Raw genomic sequence first — 27,824 nt, 5'->3', positions numbered from 1 at the left:
GATCTATGTAGGCCTCCTCAGCATGGGGCTAGGGGAGGAGATCTGGGGCTGAACACTGATAATGGCCCCCTTCTTGGCAGATTGAAACACTGCACGTTTGGACAGATCCAGTCTCAGATCTCAGCTCCTCTGGCTCAAGTTCGGTTCCCTGGAAGGTGATGCTAAGATAGAGGTCAGCATGCAAGATGCTTTTTGGGATCAGCTCCTGTGAAAGGAGGGAGGGACAGCAGGATTGGGCAGAAGGAGAAGTCAATTTGTGATGCAGGTCCAGTATAGGCCGGGAGAGCGTTGCCCATCTGAGTTGTCCTGCGTTAATTTGAAATGACTGAGCCTTTATAATTTTGCTTTGCTCCGTCATGGGATGTGAGCTTCATGGAGAAGGCTGCAACCTTGGGTGACGGGCTTCTGTGTAGCTGTTACAGGCACTGAGGGGGCTGAACTGTTGGAGTCTGTCCCTGGACGGAATCCCCAGCTGACAGGTAGTGAATAATTCACTTGAAGCGCATTCGGGCAGGACAACTTGGCATTCACCATAGACTATTATCTCTTCGACTTTAGGAATATAATTACATTTGAGCCCCAGTTTTCATGTATATAAATGGGGCTAATGTAAGTATCTAACAGGGTTTTTAAAAAAACTTTTTTATTGAAAATTTCAAACATGCACTAAATTTACACAAAAGTAATAAGCCTGCATAATGAGCTTCTGTCCCAATCACCTGGCTTCAACAATTATGAACTAATGGTGTTCTTGTTCTAACTGTACCCTACCTACCACCACTCCTGGATTGTTATGAAGTGGATGTCAGATTCAGAAATATTGTTTTGTCCTTTAACACTTCATATGTATTTCTAGAAGATGAGGGCTTAAGAAAAACAAAGATAACCATAATGAGCTTACTAGTGTTTTGAGCAGGTTAAATGAGCTAATACAAGTAAAGCGTTTGACACAGTGTTTGACACATAATTTTAGCCAAATCAGAACACATCCTCTGTGGAGATGGCACTTGGGGGAAGGGGCAAGAAGACAATTCTATCTAGTGTAAAGGTTCAAATATGTGGCACAGCTACTACCCTCCTTCATCTTTTGCCCATAACAGACATCATTATTCGATCACAGAGCTAGTGAGCAACACAATGTTCCAGGCAGCCACTGCCTATCAGCTGGATATGCCCATGAGATGAAACCGATTTGCCCACATTGTCCTCATGGTCTGAACATGCCCCTCTCAACTGGACCAAAGGCCAAACCCAGAGCCAGCCCTCCTGCCCCCTGGCTCATCTGACAGCTGCCACCCCAGCTGCATGGTTCAGGGATTGCTCTGGCTCTTGTGATTTTGTACAGAAGCTGCCCACAGGCCACTCTTTGCCATTTCCAATGGCAGTGCCGCTCGGGCTTCAACTAGGAACAAATGGTGAGAAGCAGCCCTGAGATTCTTGAGGATTGCTTACCCCGGCATGTCAACATCTGCCTCTGTAGCATCAACCGCTTTCATTGTTTGCTTTCTTCTGCTTCTTCCACGACTTTGCCAGATCCTCCTTGGGATTGTTCAATGCTTGCTCTTCATCTCCTCCAGCCTTCCTCACTTCATCACACTCTCTCGAGACAACTTAGGCATGTTTCCAGGAGGGGAAAGTGCTAGGCTAAAAGGAGCCAGAGTTGCTGGTGTGTGCGTTCATATGTGTGTGTGTGTGTGTGTGTGAAATCACTTTTAACATATGTACATGATTCCACAGTTCATACAGCAATTTTGTGTGGGTTTCTTCATTTCTGCCTCACACAGTGCTGTCAGATAGTTCTGAGACCCAAAGGGGCTCATAATATTTTCCTCTGTATTAAACATCTTAGGCATGAAGCTAAAGGGCAGGTTGAGCATCTTGGCTCTGAAAGGTGTTGGTGTTTCTCAGTCCTGGGTGTGCTTTAAGCTGTGGAAACCTTTCTTGAAATGAAAGTTTATATTCATGGTCATTATCTAAAATTCTGGGTGAACCGAGATGGGAGGGTATGGTGTTCTGTCTACTATTAGTGTGTGGTAGGGGAAAAAGGAAGGTTGCTTTATGGAATCTTTAGGGCTTTGGGGAGCTCAGTTTAAAAACCACCATGTTATACAAGCAGACACAGGGTATAATTGTACCAGCCTTGGGTATAATTTTACTCCTGAGAATTTTGATAGAATGTCTAGAGAATCACTGATTATGGGATTCTGTATTTTCAAACCCACATTCTACCCTTTAGAAATGTGAGACTTACTACTTGCTAGGAGCAGCTGTTAGGGTGAATGTGCTGGCTTCTGGGACCAGAGCTGAGCCAAGTTTAGACCTGCCAGGTTTGCGCTGTCCTCATCATGCCCAGCTTCAGCCAAGAGAGGAGTGAAGGAAACGGGACTCCAAGCCTGCACTCTGAATAGCCTTGAACTAAGCCTTTCACGCAAATAAGGCTGAGAATAATTGTGGTAACAACAGTGATTCATAAATATTTGCTCTCTCAGCATTAAGCAAAATACAATTTAATTCCTACAAAAATTGGAGGTAAGTATTTTTATCTCAGTTTTACAAACTAGTATGATGCTCAGGGTCAGCAAGAGATTAAGCTAGAATTCAAACCCAGGTTTCCCCAGCTCTAGTTCTCACACTCACTCACTCATCCATCCGGACTCTTCCAGGTAATCCTTACCAAAGTCTTTGAGCTGGGTGTCTTTATTTGCTCAAGATCACCCATGTAGGAAGGGAAAGCACCTGAACACAAGTGCATCTGATTCCAAATCATGAGCTTAATTGCCTCCAGAGAAGGGGATAGTGCCTTGAGCAAAATATGTTGCTTCGGAGAAAGTCACCTTTTTATGGGGACTCTGGTTTACCTCCTGAGTGATGGTGAGAATAATGTCTTTGTAGAAGCAGATGTAACCTCTCTTCTGCCATTTTTATTTGGGAAATCAATGTATGTATGTGTGTATGTATGTATGTATGTATATAAAAACACACTGGATTAAGGAAAAGTTTAGTTTGTTTTTCTGTTTTTATAGACTAGCAATACAGGGAATACTGTGGCAAGATTGGGCAATACAAAAAGAAGGAAGTTAACCATAACAACATTGAAAATGAAAGGGGCATAGAACTACAGATAAATGAGGATTATAAACAAGAAAATAATAGGGATGATATTATGTCAATCAATTTGAAAACAGATGAAATGGGCAATTTTCTAAAAAATTATAAGTGATCTAGATTATCTCCAGAGAAAATAGAAAGTAGGAATAAATACATGTTTGTTAAATAAATTGTACAGTAAAAAAAAAAAAAAAACCTTCCCACAAAAGCATTAGGCACAGGTGGTTTTATGGACATCTTTTATCAAAACTTCAGTGAGTAGTTATTTCAGAGAAAACAGAAAGGTGGAAAGTTTTCCAGCTTATTAAATGATGCAAACTAACATTGATATCAAAATGGAAAAGGACAGTAAAAATGGAAGAATTAAAGGTCAATCTCACCTATGAATATAGATGAAGAAACAAATAAAATATTAACAAAGCAATCCAGCAAAATGACAGTAGCGGCAATAATAGGAACAAGGCCAAGAACAATCAAACTGCATCATGACTACATACACTTGATCTTAGGAATTCAAGGATGGTTTAATGTTAGAAAACCTTTTAATGCGACTCATACTAGTATCAGACCAAAGAAGAAAACCATACGCTCATTGATAGAGATGCAGAGAAAGGATCAGAGATGTTTGATTTCATACTCCCCTCCTCCTTTTGAAAGCAGCCTAAAACAACACAAAGAACAACAGACAGCAGTACAAACTTTACCTCTGATGAAAGTAAGACATCTGTAATCTTGAACCATACAAGTTTGACAAAATGTGGACTGAAGTACAGTGAATAACTTAGCAGAGGAGAGGAAAGCCAGCTGCAGATGCCTGGGGAAGGAAGCTACACATGAAAAGCCAGCAGCATTACTATATGTTATTTATAGAAACATACATATGTAATACATTTTTTCTTGATGCAAATATATATGTATGTAAGAAAGAGATAAAAACACAGATGAGAAGGCAACACTCCAACTTCAGGATACTGATGAGTTTGGGGGCACAAAAAAGAGGGAAAAGATGTAGTGGTGGAATGGGGAGTTTCTCATTTCTATTTGGAATGTTTTATTTCTTAAAAAATTTTGAAGCCAATATGACAAAATAGTATTTGTTAAATTTGAGTGCTGAGTGTGTAGTTTTGGTATATTATTCCTTGTACTTATATAAATATTTGCAACAAATCAAAGTAATTAACTTTAAAGTAACACATGTTCACAGTAAAAACTCAATAAGGAAAGCACAAAGCTGAAAATAAAAATTTCCTGAATTTCTACTACTGATAGATAGCCCATATAGCCATATATAGTATGTATACAATGTAACAAAAATACTATATTTTGTTATATGCATGTCTCAATAAAAGAAATTGACATGCAATTTAATTACTTGTAACTTAGTAGTTAAGAGTTTAGGTTCTGTAATCAAATGGGCTGGGTTCAAAATGCATCTCTGTCACTTGTACATTTGATTTGTCTCTGATCCTCAGTTTTCCCATCTGCAAAATAGGTATAATGATGGTATTTATTATTATATAAATTCAATATTCCAATAAAGCATATAGCCCAACACATAGTAGAACTTACATTTTTTACTCTATATTCATAAGTGAGATTGACCTATAAGAACTCAATATAAGATAGTTATCATGACTATTTCCATGCCAGCTCATGCCATCTTAGGTGTAAGGCATAGTACAGATATTTTGGAAGAAAGTGGAGCTTTTACCAGTGTCTGGGCAGGGGAGTATGACAGACCAGATTGAAGGGATCCTTAAAGTAGAGAAATTACAGTCCTGATTGGACTTGAGCCCTGTGAATCAGCCGTCAGCTCTCAGTGTGGGGTCCAAGTTCTGGGGCTCAATAAGCCAGAAGAATACTGGTGACCCACATAGGATACTCATCCCCCATCCCATGATTGGTACTCCCAGAGTAGGCTCTTGTGACCTATCAGGGGAGGCTGCATTTCTAAAAGGTGAGAGACAGGCTGGGGATGATCTCTGTAGAGCCAGTCTTATTCACCTGCCACACATGGGGTAAAGTTCTTAAAGCCTTAAACACCATCTATACCTGGATTTGCTGGCGTGGAAAACTGGCCTGCCTTCCGTGAATGGAGATATGCTATAGACTGAGGGAGAGAGAGAGAGGGGGAGGAAGAGGACCTGGTGTGTATCTCCTGGAGGTCTCTAGGGCCTATTTTTTGCTGGTAACATCATAGGAATCACTGTTTACTAGAGATTCTTTCTTCTTCTGGACTTAAGAATATCACTGTGTCTCAAGTACTTAGAGGTAGTGGCAAGTGCATGGTCCTTGTGTCATGTCTGGAATGAAGACAGCTCTTTGGGAAACTCAGGACCTGGCTTTTAGGATAAAGAAGGGATACCATAGGTAGGAAGAAATTCAAGAACCTCACTCCAGAAAGAAGCTAGTACCCTAATGTTCTGGTCCTGCTTAACCTGGGCATTGCAGGACTACTCTAAAAGTTTGTGAACAAATAAAATATTACTTCATTTCATTTACAGGTGATCATGTTTCCAGTTTTAGCCTTCTTTATGCTATTTAAATTTCTTTTATGTGTATTATTTCAATATACACAGCTTCTGAGGAGGCAAGAGAAGGCATTAGTAAGTCTGTTTTACTCCCAGGGAATTGGACATACAGAGCACATTCATCCTTTGTCCAGGAACAGACAGCTTGTGGTCAGGTTTGAGCCAGAGGCCTGAGTCTTGCCTCAAATCTCCCTTCTCTGATGTGACTTATCTGATAGCTTTTCTTATTGAGAGCATGCCTAATCATTTCTGAGCAGTGAAAGTAACTGAGTAGAATAAATTCACATAGTTCCTTTTAGGAGACGTCTTTACTAGGAGCCCATGAACTCTTACTCTACAAACAATTCAAATGATTTTGGTTTCTTATTTTCTACCATGAAAGATAAGAAGCCCAGTTATGGAAAGGAAAGTACCTTTACCCACACAGCTGCAGAAATGTGGTACGTCCCTAGCTTCTCAAGAGGCATACACAAAGGGTCTTAGTCTAGGATTTCACTGGGTCTGTCCAGTTTCTGGTATCTCCCCTGCTCCTTCTCAGTGAGGTGAAGTGGGAAAGGTCAGGGATGCCTGGGTTTGAATCCCAGCACTGCCATAACCTTCTTTATGGGCTTAAACAGGTTACGTACACTCCTAGGGACATCAGTTTACTTCTTTAAAAAAAGTAAGTAATACCTTGCTCAGGGCTGAGGTGAGAATTAAGAATAATGGGTGGGTAGGGAGAAAAAGCTCACTGTCCCTTTTGCCTTCTCCATAGCTTCTGGAAATCTTGCATTCTCAGTATAGAGTCTGCCCTGCCTCTCCTTCTGCTTCCTTCATGAGGACTTAATTTGATGAATTGAAGAATTCATCCATAAAGAAGAGTTTGATAAACAGCTTGGGATTGGGGGAGGGTGCGGAGGAGACTCCCTCAAGCACATGCTTCAAGGGCAACAGAGTTTCATTTTGGTCCCCCTGGGATCAGTGGTATACCCAAGCTGAAGGCAGGAATGAGATTGCACCGGGTGATTGCACTGGGTCACAGAGTGGTTTTGGAGAGGCCAAGGCCATAGTCAAGTAGAGAGAGGAGAGAGGGCAGTAGGCAGGAGAAAGGAATGTGTTACATGATACTGGGATGTTGGGGAGAACAGGGAATTTGTTCAAGTTGCAATGCGAAGCTTTCCTTCCCATCTCCTTAAGGGCATCTCCAGAAAGATATCCATTTCCTGTTAATGCATTCTGTATCTGGATCTTTGGCAGGGGTCATCTGATGAAATGCTAAGTATGGCCTTGAGATGAGTGAGGTGAAAACCAAGGGCACCCAACGAAGGTTCTGCATGTCTGGTTTTCATCCAAGTGCACGGCATACAGCAAGTGCTCAGTAAATAGCGATGTTACTAGAAGCTACAGTTATACTTGCCTCCTGGCTCCTCTTTCTCTTCTATATTAAGATCTTCGGAGGCTCAGGGGATGGCACCTGCTTAATTCCCTTCTGGATTTGTACCATTGGCAGAATGCCTGGCCCAGAGCTGGGTTCCAATAAATATGTGTTTTTGTGATTAATGAATTCGTGTAACCTCTGTGACCAACAAAGTTCTATCCTGGGCTCTATTTTCTTCTTCCTCCACACTCTTCCATCTTCAGAAAGCTCTCACCCCCACCTGGTGGGTTTCCACGTCTGTAAATCCATTGCTGGCTTCTTTCAGTTCCAGTCTTAAATTTCCCATATCAGGTTAAGCCATTTGGAATTGATAATATTTGAACGTGTTTGTTTTACAAAAACAGCAGTTTTATAAGTTGCAAGCTAATATTCCTTGGATTTCCATTCGAATGGTGTCACCTTCGACAGTATACAACACGACACCCTGAGTTCCTACTCACCTCTCTGTTGGCTGCTGCTGTAGAATGCGAACAGCGCGAAGGCAGGCATCTCCTACAGTCAAACGGTAGCAGAGGTAGAATATGACTTCAGTCATCAGGCTCTTGTTCTACTTCTATCAAGTGCTGGGATTCTCCAGGTTCCCAAGGCTTAAATCTCCAGGCTCCTCTTCCCCCTCACTTTCTGGGCATCTTTAATTAGCCACCAAGTCCAGGGAAGTCTTCATTCCAAGTATCTTCCGTGTTTACACAGTCCTTCCCCGATCCGTGGACGCCATGTGAGTTCAGGCCAAGCTCATCTCTCACTTGAATTCCTGCAGAAGAATTTCATTGTCAATGTTGTCTCCTTTTTTTCACATAACAGCTTCCTAAAAGTATATATGAAAATTTAAAAAAACAGCCAATATTTCGAAGTTTAAGTGGTGTTTAGTCCCAGAGAGAAAAATACTTTGTAAAATTTAAAATAATATTATATCATTAGAAACAATTTTTGATTACATATTTTCTATTATTTTTAATTTTTTGTTTAATAATTTCAGACTTATAGAAAAAGGTGCGAAAATAATACAATGAATTCCTTACACCTTCCCTCCTATTTCCCCAAATATTAACATGTTCATATTTGCTTTATCATATTCTCTTTATGAATCACTTTTATTTTTATTATTTCTTTATGAACCATTTTCAGAGTAAAATGTGAACGTGATGCTCCTTTACCCCTAAAATATATTAGTTTGCATTTTCTAAAAGCAAGGACATTCTCTTACATTACCACAGAAACATTATCAAAATCAGGAAATTGGCTGGCATTAGTATACTAAAATTAAATATTCTACAGACTTTATTCAAATTTTGCCAATTGTCACTCTAATGTTCTTGACAGCAAAAACAAATGAAACAAACAAACAAATAAAAAGTTTTTGGCCCAGGATCCAAACAAATATAGTTCATTGTATTTCATTGTCATGTTCTTTAGTCTCTTTTAATCTGAAATAGTTCCTCATTCTTTCTTTGCCTTTGATAAACGTTGACATTTTTAAAGAGAGGGCGTAATTTTCAGAATGTCCCTCAGTTTATGTTTGTTTAATATGTCCTCGTGATTTTTTTATTAGTTTCTTTAATTTTTAAAGGAGTTAATATTTGTAAATTGCTTAAAGCAGTGCCTGGCACTTAGTTCTAAATTAGTATTTGTTAAATATGTTTTCATCCTTTCCTCCACAATTGAATATACAGTTGAACAATTTAAGAAAAGTAACTTGAAATAGAAGCTCTGCTGCTCTGGGAATGCTGAAGTATTTGCATCTTTGTTTCAATTGCTTCACTTTCCTGAAATCTGTGTTTCTTAGAACTAATATCAGCATTTGCATCTCCCCCATTCCAGCACTCAGTAGTATAACATGATAAAAGCAAAGGGAAATATACCAATAGGAGATCCTGTAGATGTTGGCCCATGGGTGAGGGTGCAAGTGCTGTCCAAGCTGAAGGGCTGGTCACTGGGCAGGGTCCTGGTGCTCAAGAATCCAAACGTGGTGTCTGAAAGGTGATTAGAGTGTGCAGCAGAATGAACTAAAAAGATGAGTCCACCCTGTACAGAGCTGGTGCGGCAACCAATGATATATTTAATTTAATGCTCATCACAGAATAGGCTTTCATTAAACATTTTTGGTTTGTTGAATTACCCATTTACTCCTTCCTGGCACAAACCCTGGGGATCAGCAGGCTAGACCCCTCCTGCCCTCATGTCCCTGCCTGTGGGTTTTCACTCCCATGAAGGTAGATTTAAATTTTTAAAAAGTTGAATTTCCTTGACACTTTTGATTTCAGGATATTATATTTAAGGATGGAGCATGAATACAGTTGCTTTTTCTTCCTCATTTCCTTAAACATGGGCCCCATAAAAAGAGCCAGTATGTACTGAAAGATGACTTCCAGCTACTCGTTGATTACTATGCTAAGTAATTTACATGTATGATTTTGTTTAATCCCTACAGGAACTCTTTGAGGTGGCTACTGGCTCCTGTTAATATTTCCATTTTATGAAGGAGGAAGCTGAGGCTCAGAGAGGTTAAGTAACTTGCCCAGGGTCACACTGCGATTAAGGGGTAAAGTCAGAATTTGATTCTAATTAGCCTTGCGTCAGAGCGCGTGCCCTGGCCACTATGTTAGTCTCTCTGCATCAACACCAAAAAGCCAAAAGAGCATTTCTGATGGAAGCCCAGGAAAAGTGGTAGGTTTATTTAGAGTGAGCTAGTATTTGTTGAATGCCTCCTGGGTGCTGGACCCTGTTAGACACTTTGATGTGTATTATCTCAGATTATCTCCAGCACGTTTCTACAAGGGGAGCATTATATTTTGTGAATGAGGAAATCAAGGAACAGAGAGGTCAAATAACTTACTCAAGGGAACACAGCTTGGAGGTGACAGATGTTTCTGGTACATTAAGCTGAGTCTAGTAACACAAAGCTGCAATCCTTTTTTCCTTGTCTTACAACAATGCCTCTGCTCTCAAATCGACTTTAACTCCACAGAGCAATTATTCTTGCCCTGAATCCTTACTGCCTCATGGTGTCTTTTAGCTTCAGTGTCTCCTACAAGACCCTCCCAGGACGGGCTTCTGGGACAGTCAATGAGGGAAGCAGGAGGATGTATGTTCCTACCCTACCCTACCCTACCCTCCCCTCTCCGGCGTCTGGCCCTTCCCCATGGAAGTCCAAGGTTAAGGCAGCCCACCAGGGCTCTCTGTAGACTTTCTGGAGAGTAATGCTCTGCTCAGAGGTGATAGAGAGCTCTGTGGCCAGCCCAGCCGAGGTATTGGAGAAAGATCCATCACCCCTGAGTGATCGGTGACCCACAGGTACCGCTCGTGGAACCTAATGACCAGTCACTCAATTACAGGCTCAGTGACATGTTTATAAGGGTGAACTTTAGAGTGCTATTCGGGAGCAGACAGATGAACTATAGCTGTGCCCGCAGGGCAGAGCTCACCCAGCCCAAATGCCTCTGTGGACCCATTACCCAGTAATTAGGGGATTTTTAAGTAGGAAGCAAGGAGTTAAATTATTGCTTAGATTATTGCTTCACTTGTCACTTGGAAAGTGCTGCTTTGGAGAAAGAGGAAAGAAGAAAGGATGGAAGGAAAAAGAGAGAAGGGACAAGAGAGAAAGTGAGGGAATGGGGGAAAGTGGAAGCTCTGGAAAATGGGGGTTTGAAATGAGTGCTCCATTCATTTCTAGAATTGGCTACTATAACCGGAAGCTGCAAAGGATGACCAATGAGAGATGCAGACAAGTCCGGAGTCTGGGGCCCCAGCTGCGGTTCCTCTGAGTTCCTGTGCCAGCAACATCTGCTTGGGCCATGGTAGCTCACAGGGAAGACGAAGATGATTTTATCAATTATTAATTGATGATCAGCTCATCTGAACCTCTGCACCATGGACGAGATGGCTACCACTGTGATCCCCACCCATCAGATGAGGACCCTGGAGCACCTCTATGTAACTAAGTAACAGAGCTGGATGACATGCCTGATGCCAAGGTCCAGGCTCTTGAGTTCCTGCCCAGGCAGTTCTGTGAGGGCTTCACAATCCTGGATGACTCCAAACCTGCCTCTTCTGCAGAGGCAAAGTGTGCTCTGGACTGACTCTGCTAGCTCCAGACTTGTCTCTGCCTAGCTCAGTCCCACCCCTTCTTCCCTGCAGCAAAACTGGCCACTGCTATTAATTTTTGATATGTGTGTATGTGTGTAACTTTAAGTTGTATGATGAAAAATATTAAGCAGATGTCAGGTAGACAGGCCTGTATAACAGACCTCTATTCATGCACCCTTTGCTCCGCTTAAAAAATTATTAACTAGTGCCCAACCTTGTTTTTCTACATCCTCCACACAATTCCTCCCTCTCTCCTGTATTATTTTGAAGCAAACCCCAAATATTACTTCTTCTCTAAATGCTTCAGCTTGTATCTCTATCATATACAGATTATTTCTTGAAAACCAGCAAGATGCTTTGATTATATCCAAAAATATTAATGATTATTTACTATCCAATCTGTTCAAAAATCCAATTTTATTATATAAGTTAAAAAGTAATTTATTTGTTTGAATCAGGATCCAAATGAGGTCTATATATTGCAATTTGTTCATAGGTATTTTGTCTCTTTTGATCTACTTTTTTTTCCCCTTGAGATTGACTTGTTGAAAAAACTGCGTTGTTTGTCTTAAAGAATTCTCCACAGTCTGCATTTGGTTGTTTGCATTTTAGTGGTGTGGTTTAACATGTTCCTTCACCCCTGGTATTTCCTGTAAATTAGAAGTTAGATCTAGAATTTTGATCAGATTCAGGTTTTGGTTCTTGGCAAAAATACCTCACACTTCACGGCACAGTGTACTATATATTAGGAAGTCTGGGTGACTCTTCTGATGGTAGCAGAAGATGATCATTTTAATCAATAATAATTTTAATCCCATCATCCTTCTTCATTCATTTTCTGAATCACTTTTTAAAGAAAAGCTTCTTCTCATCAACTATTTGTCATCCTGAGATACAGTTTATATGGGAAAGATAAGTTAATGCTTGATTTCTTTCCCCCTATTTTCTAGTTTGGTTCTCTAGTATTCAATATAGGACACCAGTGAGCTTATTTTGTTATGACTATCATTTTGCACGCATGGATTTTAAAGTATTGGGTGAATTTCAATCTGTCACGGTTGTTTTCTTACTGTGCTCAAATTCTCCTGCGTTTGGCCTGCGGGTGACTCTTGAAGTTCACTTTTGAGTCCTTCTGACATGACCACATGATTTTTTTTTAAACTCTTTATTGGAATATAATTGCTTTACACTCCTGTGCCAGTTTTTCCTGTACAACAAAGTGAACCATCTGTATTTATACATATATCCCCATATCCTCTCCCTCCCACGACTCCCTCCCACCCTCCCTATCCCACCCCTCTAAGTCGTCACCCATCATGAAGCTGATCTCCCTGTTTTATGCAGCAGCTTCCTACTAGCTATCTATTTTACATTTGATAGTGTATATATGTCAATGCTACTCTCTCACTTCGTCCCAGCTTCCCCTTCGTCCCCCACCCTGTGTCCTCAAGTCCATTCTCTACATCTGCATCTTTATTCTTGCCCTGTCACTGGGTTTATCAGTACCATTTTTTTTAGATTCCATATATATGAGTTAGCATACGGTATTTGTTTTTCTCTTTCTGGCTTACTTTGCTCTGTATGACAGACTCTAGGTCCATCCACCTCACTACAAATAACTCATTTGCGTTCCTTTCTATGGCTGTGTAATATTCCATTGTATATGTGATTTTCGATAGTTTCTTGCTGTCTGATTTGACAACATATTCCAAGCTCATCTTGTATGTTTTCTCTGCCAAGCCTAGACAGCCCTTGTTTCTTTCAATGGAGAATAACATGTAGACATCCACAATTTCGGTTTTCATGTGTTCATTGCTACTGGGTTCACCATTGTTTCTAGGGCTTTTCAGTGGATACAGGTAGGACATAACATTTCGTTTTAAAGAGAAAACACATCTTGAGTTTTCACTGAAACCTCCAGCTAAGAAGTGACATCATTTTTACTTGCCTTCTTTGATCTTACATCTGCATTTCCTGTTTCTCCTGTCAGATAATATTCCAGTTGCCAAAGGCAAACACATTGTTTTATACCCACCCAACAGTCTCAGAGTAACACTCCCACCAATGACATGATTATTGAACATAGTGTAAGTTTGTTTTTTTTTTTCTTAAATTCATTTAGGCTGGGCATATCCCACAGCATATGAACAGTCAGATTACTGTGTCTTAAAATCACCTGACATAGTTCTTTCTGTGTGATTGTACCACCAGCTCAAATACATAGATTTATTCACTTATTTGATTTGTTTGTTTTTTATAGGGATTGCCTTTAAAAATTGCAATTATAAAATTACAATTTAATACATAAATAATACACATTAATCCACAAAATTAATTATAACATTATAATTATGTAAAATGTGTACATGTTTCCAAGTCAAATGAACAAAACAGCATATTCTACATGGACCCCCAGAGTTCTCCAGCGGTACAAAGCTCCAGTTATACACCATGGAAACTTGGTGAAAAACACATACTGGCTTCTCTTCCTCTCCAATCTCACTTTCTCATAGCCTTACTAGCTTTCTGGGATCACATTCAAATAAACTACTTGTACTTGAATCTTTGTTTCCTGGTCTGCTTCTAGGGTAACCCAAGTCAAAGCACACGCTTTTCTCCACCTGGCTTTTCATATAAAAACACATCCTGAAGGTTGACCGTTCCATTGTTCTCTACATCAACATGGCTGCTGTTACTGAGGCTCCTTCCGTGCCAGTGCCTTGCTGGCAGGGAGGAGAGGAACTGAAGCCTGGCCAGTCTCACTGGAGGAGACCCTGCCCCCTAGAGGTCAGACTGTGGACCCTGATGCAGTTACGGCATCACAGTGGACACCTGTTCTATGTAAGGTAGGGCAGTGGCTAAGAGACTTGCTTTGGGTGCCAGGTTGACCTGGGTTTGGATCTTGACTCTGGTGGCTGTTGCTCTGTGAGCTGGACAGGTCACTTCACATCTCCGAGCCTTGGTTTCCTCATTGGTTCAATGATCGTAATGGTAGCACCTACCCTACGATGTGCATTGATGTGGGGCACAAGCAATAATGTGTCTGGCACACGCATCCCTTCCATAGATGTGAAGTCTTATCATCATCATCTTAAAAGAAGAGACTGCTCGAATTCCTTTCTTCCTGAGCACAGATCATCTCTTTTCCAGGATCAGAGTCCTTGGTTCTTTGACAAAATCTTCACAGGATATGTGTCCTAGACCATCTCCATCCTGGTGTGCTGTAACCCAGACCAAGCTGTAAATCTACCTTTTCAATGGTGGCTTCAAGAAATAGAAAGCATCCTCCCAGAGTGACACATCTGCCAGAGAGCTTGGTTTCAATCGCCACTGATGAAATTCTCTCATTAGGAATTTGCGTGAAATTCCCCCATTTTGAATTTCCCTGGGGATGCTCTGCCCCACAAGAGCTGGCCTTTACCCATATGAATCAGGGGACCTTCTCTCTGTTTTAGGCCATCCACTGGCCCTATCTCATGAACCCTGTCTGCCTTCCCAATAACACAAATCTATCCTGGGATCCCGACAAGAGCTTTCAGTGTTACCGAATCCTAGGTATTTTCTCAGAATTGAGCATGTTGTTGTTGTAAAAGTGTTTAGGCCCTTTAGTCTGAGGGGCAAATCTGTCTCAAGGATAAGTAGGAAAAGCAAAGTATGACATAATCTCCTTTTCAGGAAGGAAGCAAACCTCGAAGGCAGAGAAGGTGAAGGAAGAAAAAGAATATTTACAAATGTGAAAAGGTGGAGTGGAGTTTCCTTGCTTTTGCCAGAGTCTGCAGATATTTTGAGGGTGGCATCCTTACTGGGCTCTGCAGCTGTCTGTGGGTCAGAGCTCTCAGAGAGGGGAGAGGGTGCCTCAGATACAAAGTGGGACCCCTCAGGGCCTCCGCAGGCCCCACGTCCCATCAACACCCTCATGTGCCAGAGGTGGAAGTGATGACCCACGGAGAGAGCATTAGCTAGAGTTTTAGCGAAAATGGTTTCTCAGAGGCTGAGCAGGAGGCTTGAGAAATCATCCCAGAAAACAAAGAGTTTTGTGATGTAAAATAAATGCACACATGTTCCCAGTAGTTATGGAAGGGGGGGTTCTAGTTCCCAAGGGATGACAGTGACTAAGCAGGGCAAGGCCATTGGACACGTGTGTTTTGTAAGGTCTAAAGATTCCTTGGATAACCGGATACAACACACTGACACTCAGACAGATGAGAGGCAGAACTCTTTCTTACTTATGACCCCAAATGAAAGAAGAAGAGAAGCCTCTCATGCAGGGACACACAGGGGGTTGCTCCCAGGAAAGGGTCACAGCAAGCTGGAGCTGTAGGAGGAGCTTATGTGTGGCAAATGGAGCAGATTTTGAAGGCTTCCTGGAGACTGGATAAGTTAAACAATTAGCTGGGCTCCTGGGTTTAGGGGTTGCCCCTAGCTATTTGTTGCACACCTGGCCCTGGAGAATGGGTCCCCAATAAGGGACATAGTTGGTGTAGAGGCTTAGCAAACTACCCGTGAAGGAGAAATGAGAGTTTTCAAAACTGGGTCAAGGCAGCACTTGTGAAATCTTATATTATAGCATGTCAATTGGATTCAGGGCAGACGCTCAGCTTCTGGAGAAACTTAAGTTAAAGTTGGGCTAAAACCCAATCATAAGTCTTGGACCAAATGTTTGGAGTCAGAACAGGGAACCCAAATATGTGGCATGCATGCTGTTACCATCCTTTCCCTTGACCAGAGCAGACATTGCTAATCAAACACGATTTGGAGCCTGCTCAACTTGGAATCTTTCTCAAGGACCACCCTCTGTCAAGCAACAAAGTTGGCATATAATTTGAAACCCACTAACCAGTCTTCATCAGAAGAAAGAACTAGTTAAAAGGCATGTAGATATCTGGGTCTCATGTAACTTAAAATCTATAGGTGGCGTATATAATTTCAGATCTCACCTGTTGGTGGGCTAAGGATCCCTCTTATCAGCATTGCTCAGGGACTGAGAGGGGCTGAATCAGAAAGGGCTGGGCCCTGGTGCAGGGAGCTGCATGCAGCTGGAGAAGGAGGGTCTAAAACTCTTACAAGTACAGTGTCTAATCAAAAGAAAATTACCTCTTATGGTGGAAATGTGGAGTAAAAGATTAGAGGGAGAGACCTTTTCAGAAGCTAGTGTTCCCACCGTACAGACAGGCCAAGACCCATCCACGAGCCACGCTCTGGTGTGGAGTTTGGGCCAGCATCTCAAGGTAGGACAAGGGATATTTGATCTTTTTGGAAAACACAGCTGCCCAACCTCAACTTCTCCTCAAAGCTACTCTACATCTTTGACCTTTCCTGAAGTATTTTATTAAACATTTCATCCATATTTCTCCTCACCCCAGACTTCAAATTTTGAATTTCTCTGGTATTTATAGCAACAGCTGTGGTTTCTCAAAGTGCAAAAGGCATATTTTAGGATGAAGATATTTTCATAGAGACTGGCTAGATATCTGAGATTCACCAATAGGCAGTTGACTCAGGTGAAACGTAGCCAAAGGGAAACCAAAGTTTGTTTTCTTGATTTTTTTTTTTCCTCACAGGGAGAGGGAGATCACTAATCAATTTCAATTTACATCTCTTCTCCCTTAGTCATCCTGATGCTATTAGTAAATATTTACTAAACCCCTACTATGATCCAGACTGTGTAGTAGGCACTGGGAATACAATGCAGGCACAAAAGCAGATGTGGTCCCACCCTCTGGACTTCTCTTGGGAGACAGAGAGATGAATTAAATACTCCTAGAACAACATGTAAACTTGTGTCTAGTGTTTTGGTGTTAAAAAAGCTTATGATAGAGGATTTGATGAAGGGAGGGAAGGCATTCAGAAGTGAATGATGGCGGAGACTAAAGGAGGATGTGAAGGACTTAGTGAAACGGGGAGTAATGTAGCAGGAAGGGAGCTCCAGGCAGGGGGCACAGGCTGTGCCAACGTCTGGCAGTAAGAAGAAAGCATGAACATTAGGTGAAAACGTGAAGGTCGAGTGGCTAGAGAAGACTGCACAAAGGGGCATGTGATAGGCAGTGAGTTGGAAGAGGTGCCCAAGGACCACCAAGACAGGACCTGGTAAGGCAATCAGATGTGGATTAACGGAGAAGCTAGTACCACTTAACTTCAGGGCCTCTGATTTGCATGGGGTTTCCCCAAAGCCCTGCTTCATGATTGTGGCCCATCCAAATGGTACTTTACTTGTTGTACAAGAAAACTTTTGAAGTTCCCTAAAATTTCATAGCTCATATAGAAAATAAACTTGATAGAAGAATTCTCAAATTTGTCATCAATCCTAAACATTTTTAAAGAACTTTTATTGAGATACCATTGACATATAATAAACTGCATATATTTAAAGTGTACAATTTGATATTTTTTTCTTATTAGTAATGTATGTATGAAATCCCAATCTCCCAATTCATCCCACCCCAAACGCCCCCCTCCCCGCTTTCCCCACTTGGTGTCTGTATGTTTGTTCTCTACATCTGTGTCTCTATTTTTGCCTTGCAAACTGGTTGATTTGTACCATTTTTCTATATTCAGTATATATGTGTTAATATACGATATTTGTTTTTCTCTTTCTGACTCACTTCACTCTGTGTGACCGTCTCTAGGTCCATCCATGTCTCTACAAATGTCCCAATTTCATTCCTTTTTATGGCTGGGTAATATTACATTGTATACATGTGCCACATCTTCTTTATCCATTCATCTGTTGATGACCATTTAGGTTGCTTCCATGTTCTGGCTATTGTAAATAGTGCTGCAATGAACATTGGGGTGCAGGTGTCTTTTAACAATCCTAAACATTTTGGTGGCATTTCCAATAGTGAATCAGTGAAGCTGAAAAACAAAACAAAACAAAAACTACCCCCCCCCCCCAAAACCCAGCTTTGCTCTACCATGCCAGGGTGAGAATAATTTAGAAAGTCTGAGTTCATTTTCTTTTCTCCCCAGAGAAAATGGTATTACTTGCTCACTGTCTTGTGAAAAGGAGATCAGAGAATATGCAACCAACCAAATGTAGGAGCTGTTACAGTGTTGTGTCTATGTGCTAATTAATACAAATATTATGTTATTTTCCAGGATTTTGTAACTTTAGCATTATCAGTCACTTTTTAAAAAATGTAGTTTATTGTGATCAATTTTCTTTCTCTAAATGAATATTCAGGTTTGTGCCTAGTTCCGAATCCAGAATTTTGTCTTCTTAGCTGATCTGTTCACTGTTAGTCATTGATCACTATTGCCAAGCTTCTACCCAAATGTCAGGGTGATTCTGCAGGGTGAGTCTTTCTTAGGTCTCTTTACTTCTTAAAATCCCTGGTGTGAGTGGGTTGAATCACACCCACCCAGAAATGGTCTGTCTGTTTTCAGCTCTCAGATCCGGTGGGTTCAGTCATCTGGAGGCAGAGCAGGTTGGTGAAGACAGAGGCTGGGTTACAGAGTCTCTTTGCCCAGCCATCCCTATTTCAGGATCTTTCTAGTACATTTTGCTTTAAGCCAATAATGACACCTGAATGGTGTCCAGGAAAAAACACTGGACTGCAGATCTCAGTTTGAAGACTGGCTGTCTCTGAATGTGTCAATCAGACAAAGATTCTGTGAAGGATCCGCGTGAAGATAGTGATTGACAGAAAGACAGCAGCAGACTGCATTAAAGATATAAGATTTCCTTACTAGCAAGTGAAATGGAAGAATCTCTGTACTGAGGCAAGAAACATAAAGCAGGAACAGTCTGTAAGGTCTTCTTAGCGACACACAGTTTTTTTTTTTTTTTTTGTAATGGGACATTTAAAAAATTTAATACATTAGTCCCTTTATTAGAGAAATTGTGCATCGTGGTGAATATGACCAATGGTCATGTGTATGGGTAAAGTCTCTAAAAATCAGAACCAATAATTAGGATAGATTCTATGCTCTACTTGTTTCACTGTTTAGTTTCTGGTGTAGTTATGTAAAGTCTATTGTTGGAATGATGGTTTGTACACATGTCAAGAAAACTAGAAGATGTATATGAACACGCTTCCTTCTGCAACAGTCTCAATGGTTTCCGTCATCATCAGGCATGCTTGCCTGGGGGAACGGAACACACAGGGGGTGGTGGGAGAAAACAGTGATTTAAATGGTCAGTTTTCTTCAAATGAACTTGACTTTACACATGTGCTCAACTGAGAAGGGCTGCTGTTGCTCACCATGGCTCACAACTATAGTTGGGGGATCTAGTAATACTTATCACAAGTGATGTAAAGGTCATAATTTCTGGTTTGCAAACTAGCAACATCAGCCTGAGCTCTCAAGCTTCTACTATCTTCCTTGCACCAGGAGTAGCCTCCTCTGTTTCCAACAATTCACTCTCTTCCTAGTCTTCCATATCTGCAGCTTTTCTTACATCTTCCTCCTCTGTGTCCTCACATAATGCTGAGCAAATGTGGAGTTTTAGACTGTCTTTGCTGTCCAGCTATGGAATGAATGAGAAAATAGAAGACAGAGTTGAGACACTGATCGATTCTGACTTTGTGGTAGGACTTTCATATTTAATCTTCACACCTGCAGGAAAGGTATTCTTTCCATTTGACAGATGAGGAAACTGGCCCTAAGAGGGGAGTTGATATGTATGAGGTTGGGTAACCAGCAGGTGGCTGAACCTGGGTCCTACTCCGTTTTCTGAATCCGTATCTTAAGCTCCTATTTCAATGCTGTGGTTATTTTCTCTTTTTGGCCCAGATGTCCCTGTAAGGACCCCATGAAGATATTGTCACCCACATGCATGCAGATGTGCACACATGCACGTGCATCTACACTTACACATATGCACACACTCACACAAGCATGCATACCATCATATGCACACTTACACACACATACACAGACACACACTCACGATCATACATCGCATATAATTCCAGGACTCACAGACCCCCGACACCTGGTGTAAGGAATCTTTCCCCACACTGCAAACAGGAAAGGCACCTGGTCCTTGTAGACTTGCGATTTGTGCCTTTTCTTCCACTACATTGAATTATTAACTAATTACTGCTTGTGAAATCTTTGGGAAATACCAAGCGCTTGTTCAATGCTAAATATGGTTATTAGCAAAGCTTTGATTTTAGAGAACAGCCGGGGAGTCCTGAAATAAGCAAATAATGGTTGTGCAGGGAGGCTGGCAGCCGACGGGCATGCCGCGGTGTACAGTCAAACTCTGCATGACTCTCAGAGGAGCTCCAGCTCATTGCTGCTACATCATCCTCATGAGGAGTTTCCACATCTTCAGGGAATGTGTGTTTCATCTTTCCGTGTCCATGTACCTTTCTTTTTTACCTTTCTTCTGCCCCCTCTCCTACCCAATCCCTTCATTCACGGCAGATAAGTCTACCTTTCCTCCTGGGAAATAGAATCTGCATCTCAATTTTATCACTGTCACCCCTAAATGTTCCTGTCACATGCCATCTGTCCCTCCTGACCTTACATCTCAGAGGACCTGGCTTCATGGGCACATGACCTGTGCCATCACATATGCTCAGATTTCTCTGCTTGTTTGGTTTAACGTTCTGGTGTCACCGTCTTGAAATTCTTAATAATTTTCCAACCAAGGGCCCCACAGTTTCTTTTTGCACTGGGTCCCAAAATTACATAGCCAGTCCTACCCCATCAGCTGAATGTTAGATGGGAATCCCTCTAGTTGTAGCTGTGTGTGTTGCCTCAAAGACCTCCCTCCATCAATAAAATTGTGTTCTTTCAGTTTTTCTCCCCCTACTGATGGCCACCTTTCAGCCGACAATATGCTCACCCAAAAGAATTGAACAAAATTGCTTTCATCAATGGAATGGCCTTCAGTTTTACATTGGGATTCTTTGGGTTGTAAGGGACAGTAACCCAACTCAAACTAGCAGAAGCAAAAAGGAAACTTGAATTGACAGACAGGTTTGGAGATGATCTCTGTCCTCTTCTCCAGAAAGGTGGGAAAACCTTGAATGTCTTTAAATGTAGGCTCTAGCTTGGAGAGAACCTTGTGGATGTAGGAGAAAGGGTCCCTCCAAAGCAGGCATTGCTTGGCAAGCACTTCCAAGAGTGACATCTCTCCTTTCCTTGTGAAGGCAAGGGCCACGCGAGGGACCCCTTTGCATCCTCTGAGGTGGAGCTGTCTGTCCTCAGAGGGATGGAGGCTAGAGGACCACTGATCGTTAGCATGAATGTTATGATTAGTAAGATTGCAAGTTATGATGGGAAGTTGTGGGTCCCATATAGTGGTGGACTGGTAAATGTTTAACAACTGGCTCTTCAAAAAACCAAGTCCCTATTTGTAATATTTACTACTTATGTGGGGTAAATACTTTCATCGTGACCAGTTTCAAGCTAGAGATAGACAACCACATACCATTATAATGGTCACCTCACCATACAATAGATGTAAATAACCTTAAAGACGTAGACTATAGACAATAGCACATATATATATATATATATACATATTATATATATTATACCAATGTAATAGTAACAAAATAATTAGGAAGTTATGACTCTTGAGTATTTATTACCTTTTGTGAATATAATTTATATAATTGTAAGTTTATAACATTTAGTTTTTAATAATGGCCATGTTTAACAATTGGTCTGCAAAATTCCTAATAACTTAACAACTAGCTCTTTCAAATCAATGAGTCAGCTCTAATGCACCACTGGTCAGACAGGCAGATCTTCATTTCAATCTTAGCTCAACCACTTAGCAGCTGTGTGACCTTGGGAAAGACCAGCAACCTTTTTATCTTCAGTTTCCTGCTACACAACATGATGCTAGTAATGAAAACGATTGATTGCATTGGGATATTGCAAACATTAGAAGCAGTAGACACAAAGCCCCCGCAGGCCCTGGCACACCACCGCTTGCTCACCAGTGTGCGTGGTGGTAATGGCTGTAGCAGCAATGATCGTAGTGGTTTTATGTCACCACCACCAGTAGCCCTTGTCCCTTAGTGGGAGAGAGGGCAGACTCAAGTCTGGCTTGAAACTGCCTCCTCCCTTTGCTTACTGTTGGCCTTTGGCAAATTATTTAAGTTATCTGAGTTCGAGTTTCTTTATCTCCAAGAAGGATGTAATAATGATACACACCTCTGAGGTTTATTTGGAGGGTTCAGTGAGTGACTGTGTGTGAAGCTTTTAGCACAGTGTCTGGCCCCCAGGGAGTTCCACATGTTGGTTGTGGGAGTAGAAGGTGAGGTAGGAGATAGATGGGCTCTAGGCTAGGAATTTACAACTGGCCTGTTCACGCCTCTGGGGTGGGAAAAAGATGAGCTCCAGGCTGGACATCCGTTACCAGCCTCCTGTTTACATTTCCTGAGGCAAGAGACAACTGGGCTCCGGATTACATATTTATGACCGGACTCCCGTCTATATTTTGAGATTTGCACCTCGATATAGAAACAGCAAAAGGAATAGAGTAAATAACTGGACATTTGGACACTTTTACGGCAGGGACAGAGAGTGGCTAAACCCTATTAAGAGATTAAGAGGTCATACACTCCCATCTTTGGGACAAGGGGGACACTACACATGCATAAGAGCCTTCATGGGGTCAAAAAGGCAGGGGATGCCAGACCATAATAAGCCTTGCTGTCTGTCTCCCAGAGGCCTTTGCAATAGGATCCATCTTAACTGAGGAGTGCGTGTGCACCCAGGGGAGGGTCCAGAGGCAAATTAACCCTGGGGTCAAAACCATATGATTGACCAAGAAGAAGACAAAGACCCGGAAGACTACCCCTTTATAAAGAATTTAAACTCCCCAAAGGTGCGACTCTGGGGACTCTCCCTGAGCTTGCCCGTGCGTCTTTCCTCATGTACCTTGCTTTTCCAATAAACTTTTTTTACTTTTCTCTTTACCTTCTGCCTCCTCGCCTGAATTCATTCTTGACAAGGCAGGCAAGACCTAGGGACCCAGGCCCTAGCCACTGGCCCCTGTGGTCCAGTGGTTAGGACTCCCGGTCTGGGAACTAAGATCTTGCTTCTAGCTACTGCTCGCTGCTGCTTGCTGCAAGCTGCCGCTTACTGCAGCCTGCATCTGAAATCAAAGGGGTAGCAGTAGTGGTTTTTTTTTAATAGGAGGTAGGGTAGTGGCTACAGGCAGAATGTGGGCTCAAATTCCAGATCCTTCACCCATCAGCTATGTGAGCTTAGGCAAGTCAATGAACTTTCCTGAGCTTCAGTTGCATTATATGCAAAAGAGAGGAAATAATAGTACCCAACTTTAAGGGTGTTATAAGAATTAAATAAGTGCTATTATGATGGTTATTCCTGTAATCATTGTCCCCCACCTGCCTGTATCTCTCTCAGGACTTCAGCCCACCCTCCCAGTTTGCTTTACTTACTAATAAAAGGCATTTGAGAAGTTGGCTCTTTGACAAAGCTCCTCATCCCTTCCAGCAGACAAACCATGTGCTGGATTTAAAAACCAGATAGCAGCTGTTAAAGGCATTTGAGCCTGGGGTAAAGCTCCTAAACCGGAGGCTTGGAAGTCATGCGGCCCAGATATCACGTGACCATCTGATCGTCTGGTCTTTTATTAAAGGGCCTGGTAAAATTGTGTTGTGTTAATTGGAAGATCTGATATTCATGGTTCTGGGGATTACGTGACCTGTCAATCTAGTCTTAAAATGGGTCCTTGGGTTCTTGGTAAAAGTATGTACTTTCTGAAAGGTGGGCAGAGGATGGCAAAGGAGTTCATGTGACAGATTCAGAATTACACTGTATAATAAGGATGCCAGTAAACACATGTGACTGTTGAACACTTGAAATATGGCTAGTCCAAACGAGGTGTGCCTGAAGCAGAAATATACACTGAAGACTTGGCATGAAAAACAGTAACATATCTCATTAACTTCTAAATTGTTTACCCCTTGACATGATACTATTTTGGATATATGGTGTTACATGAAATATTATTAAAATTAATTTCACTTGTTTATTTTTACAGATGTGTGATCAGGCCACCTGAGGGCTGTCCTCTTGCTTTCCGTCCATCCCCTGCCCAGTCAGTGCCCCTGCTTCACCTACACCCACTCACACGACTGACTTTCCTACGTACTTGCCCCAGGCCCCCGCTAGTGATCATTCTAACCTTTAGATCAGGACATCTTCACCTTGATGGCTTATCAAAGGGGAGGGGAGGAGCGTGCCCCTCGGCTAGGGTAAACAATGAGCCAAACTGACGTCCATTCCCTAGTTCTCCCTGTAACTGGTAACACCCTGGGATATCGCTCCAGGACCTTGTACGTAAGCTCCCCCATCCATGAAACCAGTGATGTCTCTGTTGCTGATTCCAGGTTCTTTCTCTGGTCTTGAAGCTGGGCGGGTAGAGGCCTTCTAGGACTTCGGGGTGCAACATAAGGTGTACCAGAAGATTTAAAGTTACACATGTGGCTCACATTCTGTTTCTACTGGATAGCACTGTTGTAGAGAATTCAGGCAGGAAACAGTCATCGTCAGTGTCAGAAGTACTGGATTCTTCTGGGATTCAGGAGTGAGGCTGCGGACTCCAGGACAGAGGCTACTGAGATCAAAGTTGAGCCCTGATTTTTGGAGGTATTGGGCAGAGAAAGGCACTCAGCCCCAGGGCCCCAAGCAGACAGAGGCCCCTGTCCCCTCCTCATTTGTCTCCATCCCAACTTGTCACCAGACACCATCATCTCTTGCCTGAATGACTCTAACGGTGCCCTCCTAACTGGTCTCCCTGCTTCCACTTTTGTTCTCCAAGAATCTATTTTCCTGCCACTCCTAATAACCAGAGCAATATAAATTTTAAAAATTACCTGAGTCACTCAGATAGACCCACTTTAATCTCTTTCACGGCTCCCAAGCCTTTTGGAATTAAATTCACAAGGTCCTTGTCAGCCTTGTCTGGAAGGTCCAGGCATGTTCTGGCCTTTGACTGCTTTCCTGCCTTACCTTCCTTCGTTCTTTGCCTCCCTTGGGAAATTCCAGCCTCATAAGCCTCCAAAAGGTGCCAGCTGCTTTCCTGCCTCAGGGCCTTTGCACGTGCTAATTTTTCTACCTGGAATACTCTTGCCTCAACACCTTACATGGATGATACCTTCTCATGCTTCAGGTCTCAGCTTAGTTCATCACCTCCTCTTAGAAAACATCTCCATCTCTACAAAAAGCCCCAATTTCCTTCCTATTTCGTGTTCTTTACTCTCATCCCATTATCACCTGTTGATATTCATCCTTATTCAATCTTTCAGCCTATCACTGGGTTTTCAGCTCTATGCGGTGGGTCCATGTCTGTTGCATTCCCAGTCTTAGTGTGGGGACAATCACAGTGGAAGCATGTAGGAAATATTTGTTGAAAAAAAGAATAAATGAATGGAGGTCTATTATGTGAACCAAGACACAAGTTCAATGCCAGCCTTAGCAATGATGACTTGATGGAGAAGGACCGAGGCTGTGGATGGGGTGGGAGGGACTAGCTACTCCAAAGGAAGTGGTAGAAGGACACCGAGGCTGGGGCAGCAAGGAGGGCCCAGCCTGAGCCCGACAGGGCTAGCTTGGTTTTGCCTTCGTAGGATGACTTCAAAGCCCTTCACAGGAAGTGAGTCAAGATGTGTTGGTCCCTGGGGGTGTCACTGGCCCTTGGAAGGCCTCTGCCAGAGTTTGATGAAGCACCTTCCGCGGCAGGTCTCGTAATTAACTGTGGCCATGCAGTGTGTTCATGCAGATGTAAATCATCAGCAGATACTTTGGGGCTTATCTACTAATGAAAACTCCTTGGCATTTCTGTAAGCATATTATGGTCAATTACAATTAATTCAGTTTGCATCGACTGTCTTTTTCCTTATGCAAAGATTGTGCAAATCGAGTGTGTGAGCCGAGGGCGGCAAGGCCTGTAAAATCCATAATGGTTAGTTCTCAGGGATGGTGAGGAGAGAATAAAACCATGGGCTGTTTGAAATTTAAATCAGAGCAAGGCTGGTCAATAGAAGCAGGTTTGCTGTGCTCAGATTAGTTGGACTAGGATGTGAGGGGACAGGAGGGTGCTTTCTTGCTGCCTAAAGTTGTAGGGTCACAGACTGTCCCCTCTTCCAAGCAGTTTTCTCCTTCAGGCTCCACCTCTGCATTCCTGGCTGCAGACTCTCCAAGTCCCCAGGGACTCAATTTCCTGTCTGAGGACTCATAACCTTGTGATTCATGAGGACATATTACTGCTGCTTGAGGAGAGTTGAGGTTTTTCTCTTTTTCTTTCCCACAGCTCCCAGAGCAAAGTTAAGAAAACAGCAGGTGTGAAATTCATTTTTGAAATTTTAGTTTCTGGACCAGCTGACATTTGTTGAATATTAACTCTGTGCAGAGAATTGTGCTCAGTGCTTTATGCATGCTTTCTGAAAATGTAAGTGTGTGTCACGTGAGCCTATGGGGTAGATACTCTCATTTCACAAATTTTAAAGATGAAGTTTAGAGAGGGAGCGACCTGTCTGTGTTATACAAATAGGAAAGGTTTGATTTGAATTTAGGTTTCTAATCACCATCTTATACAGTCCATTGGAGGGCTGAGTCTTATAGAAAGTGATGCTCAGTATTTATTGGTTTTGTTACCAAACTCATCTGCAGTCAATGCTTGAAGAACAGAGAATGTTCCTTTCCTGTAGGGGAAGCTGAGACTGTGGGGCTTCCCATGAAAGTCAGGGAGCTTGGCTGGCTGGGTTTTCCTAGGCAGAGAGATGACACCCATGTAAAGCTCTAGCCATATTATGAGCACTGTTGGGGACCTCTCTCAGAGGTTCCTCTTCCCTTGAAATGTGACACCCACCTCAGATATCCATAGAGAACCTCAGAGCCTGCCTGCACAATACTGCGTTACAGTGGGGCGTAGCTATAGCCCTTGTAGATGTTGTTGGCATCTTGTGAAAATCCCCTTGTCCTTATGACTCAAGTGCACACCAGCCCAACTTCCAACTGCCAACCCTGTCATTTCTTTACTTATGACGTTTCTCTAGCCATCAGGGTCCACTTGCCCGGCTGTGTGGCAAGTCAGACGTGCCAGGGAGTTAATGTTCCTCAGAAGCAGGCTTCAATGATGAGTGATGGTATTTGGTGTCTAAATACCCCAGCTCCCTACCCCATCAGGCGAGATACTCTGCAGCACGTGGTCCCCAACAGATTACACCCCAGTTGCCCATGGTGGGATCACTTCTTCACTCTCATTGGTATTTTCTGGAATCATCTCCTAAGTGAAACAACTGCACTTGAGTCCTTATCTCAAGGTCTGCTTTTGAGAGAAAACAAACTAGGGTAGTTCTTAACTTTAGGCATGTTGCAAATAATGTTTCATGGCTTTACAAATGGCTTGTTTTTAATTGTACAAGGAACTATAAATATAATCTCACAAATGTTACTGTTACTTCCAAAGTTCCCCTTGATCCTCTTCCTCAATAACTTACCTGCTCAGAAATGACCATTGTCATTATTTTAGTGTTTCTCCTTCCAGACACCTTCCATTCATTTACACACACACACACACAAACACACACACACCCCATTTTTCAAACTGATCTGTAATGTACTTTTTTGTTTTGGAGTTCTTTCCATCTAAGTACACTCTCCTCACTTCTTTTAAGTACTGTATAACATTACACAGTATGAATTTAGCTTAGTTTATTTAACTTCTCCCCTATTGGTGGATATTT

The 27,824-nt window shown here is 42.2% G+C and overlaps 1 pseudogene; it reads right to left on the bottom strand.

Annotated features, from left to right (window-relative positions):
• Window positions 1–19,101: 19,101 nt before the first annotated feature.
• Window positions 19,102–27,824, bottom strand: part of LOC130833921 (ubiquitin-like-conjugating enzyme ATG3) — a 31,053-nt pseudogene continuing 22,330 nt past the window's right edge.

The sequence above is a fragment of the Hippopotamus amphibius genome, chromosome 12 (assembly GCF_030028045.1).
Source record: "Hippopotamus amphibius kiboko isolate mHipAmp2 chromosome 12, mHipAmp2.hap2, whole genome shotgun sequence".
In the NCBI taxonomy this organism is placed as follows: domain Eukaryota; kingdom Metazoa; phylum Chordata; class Mammalia; order Artiodactyla; family Hippopotamidae; genus Hippopotamus; species Hippopotamus amphibius.
The sequence above is the reverse complement of the archived record's forward strand: the minus strand, read 5'-3'. Positions and strand labels throughout refer to the sequence as shown.